Genomic DNA, 12,793 nt, shown 5'->3' with positions numbered 1-12,793 from the left:
AATAAATTTAAATAATAATATTTTATAAACTTTCTATAGCAAACAACTTTTTTTTTATTATCTTTATTGAATATAGAATAAGAAATGAAATACTTTTTTTACTTAATATACAAATGAATCTAAATTTTTCAAGGCAGATTTTTTAAAAATTTCAAATGCAATTTAGTTTCTCCATTGGTATATTGTATCTAATTATTAAAATATAGCATTGTAGTTTTATTAGAAACAAAGAATTTTTCAAAAGCATAAAATATATTTCATCATTTGAAGAACTTATTGTGCTATTTGACTTTAAGTGGCAGAAAAAAAACTTAACACAAATTAAAATAATATAATGAAAATAGTTATTTCCATTTTTTTATTATTATTTATATAAAAATATGTTATTTTCTATGAGAAGAAATATTATATTTCTATAATTTTATATTATTTATTTTATTGTTTTACAATAAAAAAAAATAATAAACACAAAATAAAGTTGGATGGACACTAGAAACAAAGTCAAGGAAACAAAGTAAACAGAATGAAAGTAATTTGATTAAAACTTGTTTTAAATATTTACATAACAGCTCATTTTTGTGAGGCAGTTAAGAAAATAATATATTTGTTTTCATTAGGTTTGCTTCAAAATCATTAAGGAAACCAAAATATGAATGGCTGATAAACATAGATAATATACTCTCAATTAGCATTGGAACCATTGTGCATTATATATGTAATTTTCATAATTGTGCTATAGATATAGGAAAAATATTTATTCACTTAAAATATAGAAATGTTACAGTGTTAAAGAATATAGTAAAAATATTTACAGATTGGTTACAGAAGGCTACACTTAGCTGAATGCCTGCCAAAAATGTCTTTGGTAAGTGGTTAGTGATTAAAAAAAATAACTATAATTGGTTATTTATTTACTGAATTACAGTGGGTTCAGACGAGGCTTATTATTGCGCGCAATAGAAGGTCACGCCTACTTCAGGATAATCACGTGACTGCAACGGGACAATGGCAAATGGTTGTCCCGTCGGGACAACTATTAGCCATTGTCCCGAGACGTTGTCTCAACTGTTCACACGGGGACAATAGAGGGACAACAGTAGAAAGACAACGTTTGCGCGCAATAAAAAGCCTCGTGTGAACCCACCTTTATATAGGTAATTCTCATAATTTATAAGACTAACAATGAAAAACATTTATACATGAATATTTGACCGAGTTAGTCCAACAAACATTGATATTGCATAATAGGAGATGCTTTGGATGTAGAATATTTTACTATATAACTTTCAAAAATCAAATAATAAAAACAGCAAATTACTTAGCCTGTAACTAAATTGAAATACTAATATGAAATTTTTTTTTGTCTATTGAATTGATATATTTAGCTCTAATTTACAATGTAAAATTTTAATGAAAGGAATTAACATTATCAAGAGGGTTTTGCAATGAATAGACACATATTAAATGCACAAACTACATATAAAATGCTAAGCAAAATGTGTAAACTTTATTAAGAATGAGAACAACGCATAATATAAAAAAAATATTACAACTGAAAAACATAGATACCATAATTACAGTTTCAGGATCAATAAAGTAAAGAAAGCAACAAGAAGGAAAAATTTACCTAAGTATTTTAAACACTAGTATATCTTCTCACAAATCATGTGATGTGTCGCATTTTATCATTAAAAAACGTTCCAAGATTCAAATTGCCAATACTACAATTGATTTTGAATACTTAGTACATTCTAAAAGAGACACTATGAATCTATGTGTGCAATATTTTACTTGGATTTTTTCTTTTTAAAAAGAATTTATCAAAGCATAATTATTTTTAGAAACTATATAACTGCAACTGGCTAATGGAAAATAAATGTAAAACTTATGAAGTTCCCAAATAATGTCTTAAATTGTGTTTTTATTATATGAGAACACGATATAGTTTTGGGAATGAAATTTTTATTTCAGAATAAAAATTGGCCAGCTATATCTTTAAATTGGGACTGCAGAAAATGCAAAATATCAGAAAACATTCTAAATCCATTCCAAATTTATTCTTTTTGAGTTTATATTCTGAATTAACAACATTCTAATCATATTATAGAAAATACTTCTACAGAAAGATTATATCAGGAAGCGTATTCTATTTAAAGTATATATATTTCAGATGCTTCAATTTGTCAATGCCTTTTGTGACTATCTATGGTTTAAAAATCCAAATTTTAGTTTATATTACAAAATTGAAATGTTCTCACGTCATATTTTAAATTTAAAAATAGCAGTATACATTTTTTTTTTTTTCAGTTCATGGTAACATATTAAGACAAATAGAAATGTGAAGTTTAGGAATTATAAAAAAAATAGATATACACTGTTCTGGGAATGTAAAGGCAAATATAACCATTGGCAGAATATTTTTTTTCTCAGACTATAAAGATATTATATCCATACAATCATATAATAGGCATATCTTTTTTATTTACTGCAGAAATAGTACATGTTAGATGTAAATGAAAAATATGTTTCCATATTATTCAGAAATTTTTCTGTAAAGGAATGTTATATTACAATTAAATTTTTTTCAAAATCAGTAAATTACCAGTTTTGAAGATGATGTATTAATGGAAACATTCGTCGGGTCAAATGTACTTTTAAATGATTTCAAGATTCATTAATATCAGGAAATTCAGAACCCTATAAAAACAGAATTAGTAATAATAATAATAAAAACAGTAGAAAACAAGTAAAAGCCACCTGAAAATGAATTGTCTGAAATATTGCTTTTGGTAAAATAAATGGTATTTGTATTAAATATCCATTGAATAAGATGAAGGTCACTGAAAAATATGTTTAAAGCTAATATGTCGACAGCTTGCTTGGAAAACGCATCCTTCCACTCCAGCGGAAAACGATTCAATTGAAGCGGGATAAGCGTTGAGCTACAACTCAACATTTAAAAGACAACGTTTATCCCTGCTTCCCCTCTCGGTCAAACGTCCCTACCTGTCGAAAGTATGGTTTGGGATGGATTCGCCCATCCCATAGGGATAGACGTTGCGATTGAGACGTTAGTCTACGAAGTCGTCGTGTCGTGTGTATCGGAAGGAGTGTGTGTATCGGCGGAAGTTGTGTGTATGAGAGTGGTCGGAGTCGCCGACGAGTAAACAGATTTGAGAGGATCAGACAGCAAGCAAGCTGCTGAATTATTAGAGGTTAAATGTGCTGCGTCATTACGATTTACTGGCGGTATTTGCAGTAGAAAAATAATTTTGTAACAATATGTAATTTTCCAATTAAACTTTTAACAATTAAAATTTCAAATAAAAATTTTCTAGTACCTTTCTTGATATATCCCAATCACATCTTTCAACAAAATTACACGAACTATAGACACTCTATATCTCAATTGGAATAAAATAAATAAAAGTTTTGAATATTTCATCCTTTGCATTCTTCGAATATATTGGCGATATGTAACATCACATATATAGAATATATAACATGACGATCTTAATATTGTTAGATTCATATTTTTAAAATGAGTCAGTTGTGTTATTTCAAAAAAATCTTTTGTGTAGTTCTAATCCAGGATTATCAAGTATGCGTGGCAAAGTATGAAAATATTAATATTTATCACACTTGCTAGGCATTCTATAAAATGCTAAATGACAAACCGAGAAAATATAAAATACATCTGCGTTTGTTCTTTCTGGAAAATAAAATTAAAGACAATTAAAAAAAGAATTTTTTTTTCTACATAGTAAAAAGAAATAGGTTTTATTTTATTTCTTTTAGTAAGAAAAAAGAAAACTTTTCTTTGTGTAGCTTTCATTTTTTTTAAATATTTAATTTGAATTAAAAATTTTAAATGGTAATTTCTTAACATTTTTCTAAAGGAACATTCATATCTTTGCTGAATGTATGTCCCTTAAATAATAGCCTTATCGGGAGTTTTCTTTTTTTTGATCGCCTAAATAGTATTTATCATTTTATAGTAAGTACATACAATGGGTAGAAAAAGCAGATAAAATATCCAGATAATTATCTAAAAATGTCTAAGCGTTCTATAGAATAACATTTTTTATATATTGTCGACAACATAATATAAACATTAAAACCATTTATTATATAAATATTAAAAATTTTAGAGACTGTTCTACTAAAATAAACAAAACACGTGGAAAGAAAGGTCAGGAAGTTTTCTCCATGTCCTCCGATTCAGAATGGATTTATCTCACTCAAATCTGATTCGAATTAACTTTAAAGGCTGAGTTTGGAAATGAATTCTTATCTATTTAATTGCTGCCATTTTATCTGCTTTTTAATCTTTGAACTTACATGACAATTCCCGCAAGGAGTTAATTATACCGTTTCAAAACCTCTATTAATAACAAGAAGCGTGATTATAAATTGTTTTAACTCTGCATAACCGCTTTCTTATTTCCTCCATGCATTCTGCTGTGCTGATTCATTTGGACAAATTGTCGTCCTCATTTAATGTCTGTCCGTCTGTCAAGTAAATACCGAGTAATAAGTATGTGAGAGCTTTGCCTTATTCATATTCAAAGCAATTTCAAGCGACGCTGCGAGCGAAGACACATTAAATGAAACAATTAAATTGCAATTGACAAGTCTACTTTAATAAATCTGTACATCTGAACTGTCAACAACCTCTCGCCAGATGTTGTAGAATCTGAATGTCTATGTAGCATGAGCTAATGTTGGAAGATATAATTTAGTCTTTTCGATAAATCACTTTTGTTTGAGTTATTTATCTTTTTTCAGACAAGAAAAGGTGTAGACAAGTTATAATTTACTGTAATCTCTCAACAACTATTTAAAGTACGGTGGTTGAATTTATTATGTATAGACAAATCAGAATACTGTGAAATATGCTTATGGGTTTAACGCAGAATAAATGATATATTTGATTTTCTAATAATTACTGTACATATACTTAACAAAATGTTGTATATAATCTTGCCAGATATCTCGAAGTAAATGTCGGAATATATAATTTAGTCTTTTGTATAATTATAGATTTCTAAATGCAGCTTGTCAGTGAAATTGTCATTCGTTTTCTTTTCATATAAAGTAGGCATTTAAACATACTTAGATTTAACTTCTCTTGTTTAAAATTTGTAAGTATCGAATTGGATTTTTATCTCAATTTTTCTTATATTATTGTTTGGAAACTTCTTATAGCTGTGAATCCACAATGCTTAACTTTAATTAATTGATTATTATTACTGATGATTTGATTTCATATAAATGGTTTTACTTACTAAGGAATTTCGTATTCAATTGTGAAATCACTTTTGACGCTGTGGTGAAAAGCTTATAAGTCAGATAACAGCTACGCATCACGAGCAATTGCTTTTGTCTTGTGGTCTTGTAACTCGGCTGCTAACCAAAAGATCCCAGGTTCTGTCGTCGCTCATAACAATCCGCTGCAACGCTATTAAATTTTTGAGACTAGGAAAAAATTAGGCATGTTATAATTTCATATAACATCGCAACAACTATTTAAAACATAATGGTTGAAATTTTACCATCTTAAAAATGTATTGATCAGTCAACATTTTATGAAACTTGGCATAATTTTTACTACAGTATAAAAGTTACTCTTGATTGGAATAATCACTACCCATATACTTACTGATATGATACTTTCATCTAATCAGATGTTGCAAAGTCTTGATTTCCATGTATACAGCTAATAAAAAATCGAAAATACATTTTATTTTTTAAAAATAACTTTTACGTTCATTAAATTCTCCATTTTTTCAAAGACAGGGAAGTTATAGTGAAATAAAATGAAATGGTGGATGAAATTTGGCTGACCATTGATATACTTTGGCAAATTAACAAAAAAAAAATATTTAAAAATAATTATTTTTAAATAAAAATAAATATATTAAATATTATTTTCGATTTTAATATAATATAAATTGTATTTTCAAAAAAAAATATGATTATATCTACCTAATGAACAAAAATGTAATATATATATATATATATATATTGTTCCGTAGTAGGGATTCCTTTTCCCCTGTCCAATTGTGGTCGCCATGGAAACGCAGTTTTTCTAAAACTTTGATGCAGTTTTTGTTTTATGTTTAGCTATTCAGATTTTATAATGTCTAATTACAGGCGTAACTGTAATTGTCTTTGTGTTCGTGTGTGTTTTCGCATGCGTCAATAAATGTCATGCTGTGTTTATAATATATCTGATTATTGAGAATTAGAAAGAAAACATTTTAAATGTTAAATAAATACTGAACTTGATAATAGATTTAGAATGGTACGATTGCACTTAGAATCAGTTGTTGAAAGTTTTGGCGCCATAGATCCCATATATTTTGATGGATGTGATGAGAGTATCAAAATCCATATAGAATAAGTAAATGTTGCACAATATAATGTATTGTGCAACATATATTGAGTTCTCTGATTTTTTTTAATTTAAAAATTATAATCTTATATAGTTTTTAATCGCTGTTTGAAATATGATGATTACACCTTGGCCAATTATTGATAACAATCGAAAAACAATTGTGCCGTTGAATGTATTTGATTTTAACATAACATAAATGAATATCTTCGTTTCAAATAATTAATATTTATTTGCAGATAACAAATTCGGAAGTCTTTTATGTACAATTCGTTGATAATTCGATTTTTTTAAATTATATTTTTAATGGTTTCTTGAATTTACTTCAATGACAATTTTAAAATACAGTTAAAATTCGAATATATATACATTTATACAAAATCTAAAACAAAAATTTGAAAAAAAAAAGTTGAATGGTTTTTTTTATTAGTCAAATGTGCCTATATCTTGTTTGATTTTGTGTGAATATTTTATAAGAATTCGCTTGATGACGTTACTACTGCACAATGTATTCAATCAAAAAAGCAATAAAAAAAACTTGTAACTTTAAAAAAGATTTTGAATAGGTTAGATGTCATTTGCTTATTTTGAAGTTTATCATATCATTACAGTTTTCAAAATATTGCATGGTATTTGTCTATAAAATTTATTCACTTATTTATTAAAATTCTTATTTTTAAAACTATAATTTTTTAATAATAATAATCATAACTTATTAAAATTGTTACCACTTATTCATTAATTTTACCTTATTTAGAAAAACTATTAAATATTAACAATAAGGTTTAAGTTAAGGTAATAAAGCAAGGAAAGGTAATAAGTAATAAGTTAAATATTAAGAATAAGTTTTAGTTTAAAAACTTTAGTTCTTATTTTTCTCATTTTTAAACATAACTTTTTCCTTCAAAATTTTCTTCTCTTTTCAAATTGTTGGATAAATCTAATTTTTTTTGTTATATCGCCGTCAATTTTGAATTAACTAATTCCCATCGTATATATGTATACGTAATATATGTATACTTAAATGCATACTGTGAGACGTATATAAATATATTTTACCAATAACAAATTATATATTTATATTTTACCACCTCATTACAATCATTTCATCATGTATGGAGGCCTTACATCCAGATACATCTTCCCATAAACAATACGGACATAAAGTAAGAGAATCTGGTTAAATTAATAGGCATCTTCATATCATCCTTTGTAGATCCTTTAACGGGAATTTTATAATGTAAAAAATATTAATATTTTTTAAAAAAATATTAAATAAAGCGAGAGTTAATAAAGCGAGAGTTAAGAAATTAATATTATTAAATAATATTAAATAATAATAAATTAAATAATATTAAATAAAGCGAGAGTTAAGAAACAGTTTTTAAAACTTTAATTACTATTATTTTTAATGCTACCCCAAAATAACACTAAAGAAAAGAAAAAGAAAAAAAGAAACAGAGAAAAAAAAAAGAAGAAGAAGAAGGGGGGGGGGGGAACTCAATTGTGTTTTGCTTATTTCAAACCAAAGTCAACACTAATTTTGAGAATGAAATAAGCCATAACAGTACTTAGTGGTTGCCAAAGGTGGATACTAAAATTGTTACTTAAAATGGGAAACATTATCGAATATATTCTTCAAAAATTAAAATTTTAAATTCAATTTAAAGTGTTGATATTATATATGTAAATGAAATGATTTTAATGATTAATTAAATACGACTAATTTTATTTCGAACAGATATATGTTCATATGTAACAGATTTCAGTTACATATGAAAATTATAGAGACTAACAAATTACCATTAAAATGGTAAAAGTATCCATTTAAATCCAATTAGCCGAAGAAAACGCAAACCGCCTGTTAACGAAATGTTTCTTCTTCACTTCAGTTGATCGTCATTAATTATCGAAACGCTAACGACATTTATATTTCCCCGCAAAATTCTTACCACATGCAAAGATTGAAAGAAATTTATTATTTTTGTTTCTAATCCTTTTCTCTCACTTTGCCTTTTCGAATAATTTTAAACAGAGGTAGGTTCGCTGGCACTATATTTCAATTTGTCAAAGTGACAGTTCAACCACTTCTCTGTTTTAAAAGAAAAAGGGCCGCAGTTTTGCGCCTATTCCTCCAGGTGTCGTTAGCGTCAACCAGGAAACTTTTCACAATGTGACGTCATTGGACGGCGAACGAGGAATATGATGATTAACGAGCTTTTGCTCAGGGAAAACAGCGAGACAAGACGGATGTGGTTGGCAAACGTTTGGATAAATATCGCTCTTTTTGGCGGTCTTTTGTTGGTTTATAGGTGAACTTGATGACAGAATTTGATTCCTTAAAAACATAAAAACTAAGTAAATTTGCTTTCTCTACGTTTTAGTAGTTAAAAAGTTATAAGTATATTTTTTTAAAATCATTTGTTCCAGTTAAAACTAATGTTTAAGAAAATGTAAGATATTTTTTTTCCATAATTATGTGAAATTAATATCACATAGTCTCAATAAAATCATAAACTTTGAGAATATTAAATATGTAGATATTAAACTAAAAATATTTTTACGAAAATATTGCAATAAAATTAATTAGTAAGCAAAATTTAATACTATATAAAGATTTTTCTGTTTATAAATATGTAAAGTGTAAACAAAATAAACAAATAAAATTCTAAAGATATTAATTTCTTTTTACTTTTAACTCTTTTCATTCTCTCTATGGTAAGCAGATGAAAGAAAAAAAATGAAACTATTTAAATTAGACGTCCTAATAACAGAAGAAAACATTTGTATTTTCAAAAATAATTTTTATTTTTTTATAATTTTTCTCTAATTTATAAGTTTTGGATATTTTTAGTAACTAATATGGAATTTGCCAACTAGTAACTACATTGAAGTTGAATTGGCTATGACTGCATGCATTGCATGAAAATAGATATTATATTGCTTACAAGAAAATTATTATATTATTTATCATTTAAATACAAATTTCACAGAGAACTAATTTTATTATAAAATTTTTCTTTTTTCTTTAATTTATGCTTATTATTTTTTGCTTATAGTTGATATATTTACATTTCATCTTCATTAATATATGTTCTGTGCATATTGTTTTGAATTTTTTATTTTATTACTTTTGACTTTTTTCGAAAGGATACATGTTCTACTGAAATTTTTACTTGATATTCCAAATAATAAAGTGAAATTTTTTTTCTTACGATTTAAATAAAAAAATAATAAACGATTACTTCACTGAATGAACTTGCAAACGATTTCTAACACTATGATCAAATACAATTAACTAAAGGAATGTCACTGAAATGAGGCCAGTTGGCGAGAAACTGCTTTTTAAATGTTCGCCAAACACAGATTTTTAGATGATCCGAGGCTTAGCAAACCTATTTCGTCGTATAAGTAAATGTTGGGCAAAGTGCAAAATCTTGTCCCGGGCCTGTAAAGGGTGCGATATATTTTAGTCACCGCTGTGTGTCAGTCGTTTGGTGTCACTTTGTCCCCGACAGGAGTTAAAGACAGACAAATGATCTTTTTTTAAGGAAGAATAATAGCCCCCGCGTATTCTTTTCCCGTTTTTCGAACCTTTTTCTTTGGTTTTTTCTTTACCTTAATTTTCATTCCATGATTTGAAGCCAAGTTTTATTTTGGGAAGGACGAATGATACTGAAAGATGTCCTTAGGTAAATCTCGATAATGGCCTATATTTGTATTTGCTCTTTAAATTTAAAATCTATAAATATGCATAAAGCAAATCCTTTATCGAATGATTCATGGGAAATACTTTCAGATTAGCTTCAGTTTTCTAAAATCCGAAAACTGAATTTGTTTAGATCTTCAGATATGAATTGGGAAATATAATTTGAAATCACACTAGGAATTAAAAAAATAAGACATGAACTGATCAGAAATAAAGGACTGAAAATATCTTATTACATATAATTATTTCTTTTGAAATATAAGAATATGTCTCGAAGTCAAATTTTTAAAGGAAGAATGTATATTTTTCTGGCTTATTTTCAAACTGCCATCTTTGGCGATCAGCCGATTCGCCGATCTTAATGCTCGTTAAAATTTTCCGTTAAATATTTTATATAACTTGTCTTTTAATAGCTTATTCATCAAAATATTTTAAAGCTTCAAATTTTGATAGCCATATAATACACTCATACTATTATAGAGGTCTTAAACCATAATGTACTATGTATCCCTCAAATTTTTTTGTCAGCTCCCGTAACATTTGAACTATAAATTAAAGTGGAAATGGTAAGAATAAATATAGATATGGATGGTTGATACCATTTAAGTTTTAGATTTTTCGTATGTAAAGTATAAAAATAAAAACAAATGTAAATCGCCAAAAGGTTGCCGTCGAGATTTTAAAGAATTTCTAAATCTTTGACCATATGAGCGCGAAAAACATTTTTTTGGAATTATTTTAGTCTATCTGTTTACTACTTTATCCGTCAACACAATAAATAATAAATGCTTTGATAAAGAAAGATGAAATTTCATAGGTGAATTTTGCAGCACATTTATAGATTTTTGTTAGATTTCTGAATTTTTAAATTAAATTTTGGTGATTTATAGTTAGTTTGTCTGCTCAAATAAAAGTGAAAACGGTAACTAAAAAAATTGTAGAATAAAATTTAGAACACAATTTCATCATCTAAAGTAACAAAGTATAACTTGTATAAAATTTTGAACCTAGTCCGTTAGTGGATTGATTATTTGTTTATCTATATATTTGAATAAATGTTAACGCGACAGAAAAAAAAAACACTTAGTTAAATGAAATTTGGTATATGTACTAGCGACTAAATTCGTTGATTTATATTAAATATATATTTTTTTTTTCATTAGATCGAAAGACAGGCATCCAAAACTCTCACTCGGTTTTCGTCTTTATGCTACGAAGAACCAAACGCTCACATACACGAATCTATCTCTGTGCATGACAGTTAAAAATTGGAAGGGAGACATTCCGTATGTATTATCATCCTTTTAACTTGATGCAAGTCGGTATGAGGGCACGCTTTGTACAAGTTGATGACCGGTGGAAAATTAGCTCTTCCACACCGGTACACAAGCGGAAAGTATGAGAAGTTTTCCCTTCAGTACTTTTATTAATATTCTTTGGGGACTTCTTAGGGGTCATGTCGATTCAAGAAAGTGAATCTTCAGTATCTTTGGAAGTTATGTCGAGGGTAATTAGGAATATTTATCCCTTTCCATCATGCATTCGAATTACAGAAGCTACGTGCTGGAATAAGTAAATAAAAAAAGTGAGATTTAAATTTTAAAAAATGAGAGGACATTTTAAAATGAAGTATTCTTTATTTTTAAATTACTGTGGTAACTTAAGATAAAAATTAGGAAATTTATTAAGACAAATTAGATTAAGATATATCATTACACTCACACACACATACATATGTGTGTGTGTTTTCTCTTATTACAGTGTTAATAGGAAAAAAAAAATATTAACTTAAAAAAATCATTAAAGTGCACAATTAACATGATCATTTTATTAAATGTTGATGATTTTAAAAAATGCACTATATACTGCAAAATACGTAAATATGCCATTGCTTTTAAGTAAAAAGAAAAAAAAAAAAAAAAAAAAAAAAACGGGACGATTTGAATTGTATTTTATTCAAAAATGAGATAATTCTGCGACAAAGAGAAACCAAAATATTCTTTATAAATCAATATATTAAAAAAAAAGAAGAAAATAATTTTTCATTTAATTTTACTAATACATGAAAAAATGAATTTTATTGTAGTCCTCAAAAACCAGTAAACTTCTATAACATTTCATTCGTAATGTTTTAATCATCACAACAAAAAGCTGATTCCATTATGAAGGGAAGAAGTATAATCTCGTTTATTAATATTTCAAAAACGAGTAGAACAAGAAAAATAAAATTTTAAGATATCTTAGCAAGAAAGAAAGTTAAAATTATAAACTTATACTATAAAAATGCCCGTTGATTAATTCACGCCTTAATTTGAAACCAAATTTCATGTCAATAGATATGAAATATTGTAGTGGATATATCCAGAATAATTAATAGTTTGAAATAAGCCTTGGTTCATTAATTATTCAGGGTGTATGCTCGGTTTTATGACCTTAAATTTTTTAATTTCGCCCTAAGTTTAATAAATTAAAATATTATGTAAAATACATATCGTTTTTACATCAACATATTTTCAATGAATTATTGAACAGCTGAAAATTTCAATGATCAGATGTTAAATTTTTATTTTTTTCTTTAGAGTGAAAACGAGAAGAATGCTGATTTAAAATGTTGAATATTCTAATCTTGTAATTTTGTTTGCAAAATGGTTCGTTTCATGTGGCGGAAGTTAGGCTTAAGCATTTCA

Source organism: Argiope bruennichi, chromosome 8 (assembly GCF_947563725.1).
Source record: "Argiope bruennichi chromosome 8, qqArgBrue1.1, whole genome shotgun sequence".
NCBI lineage: Eukaryota > Metazoa > Arthropoda > Arachnida > Araneae > Araneidae > Argiope > Argiope bruennichi.
The sequence above is the reverse complement of the archived record's forward strand: the minus strand, read 5'-3'. Positions refer to the sequence as shown.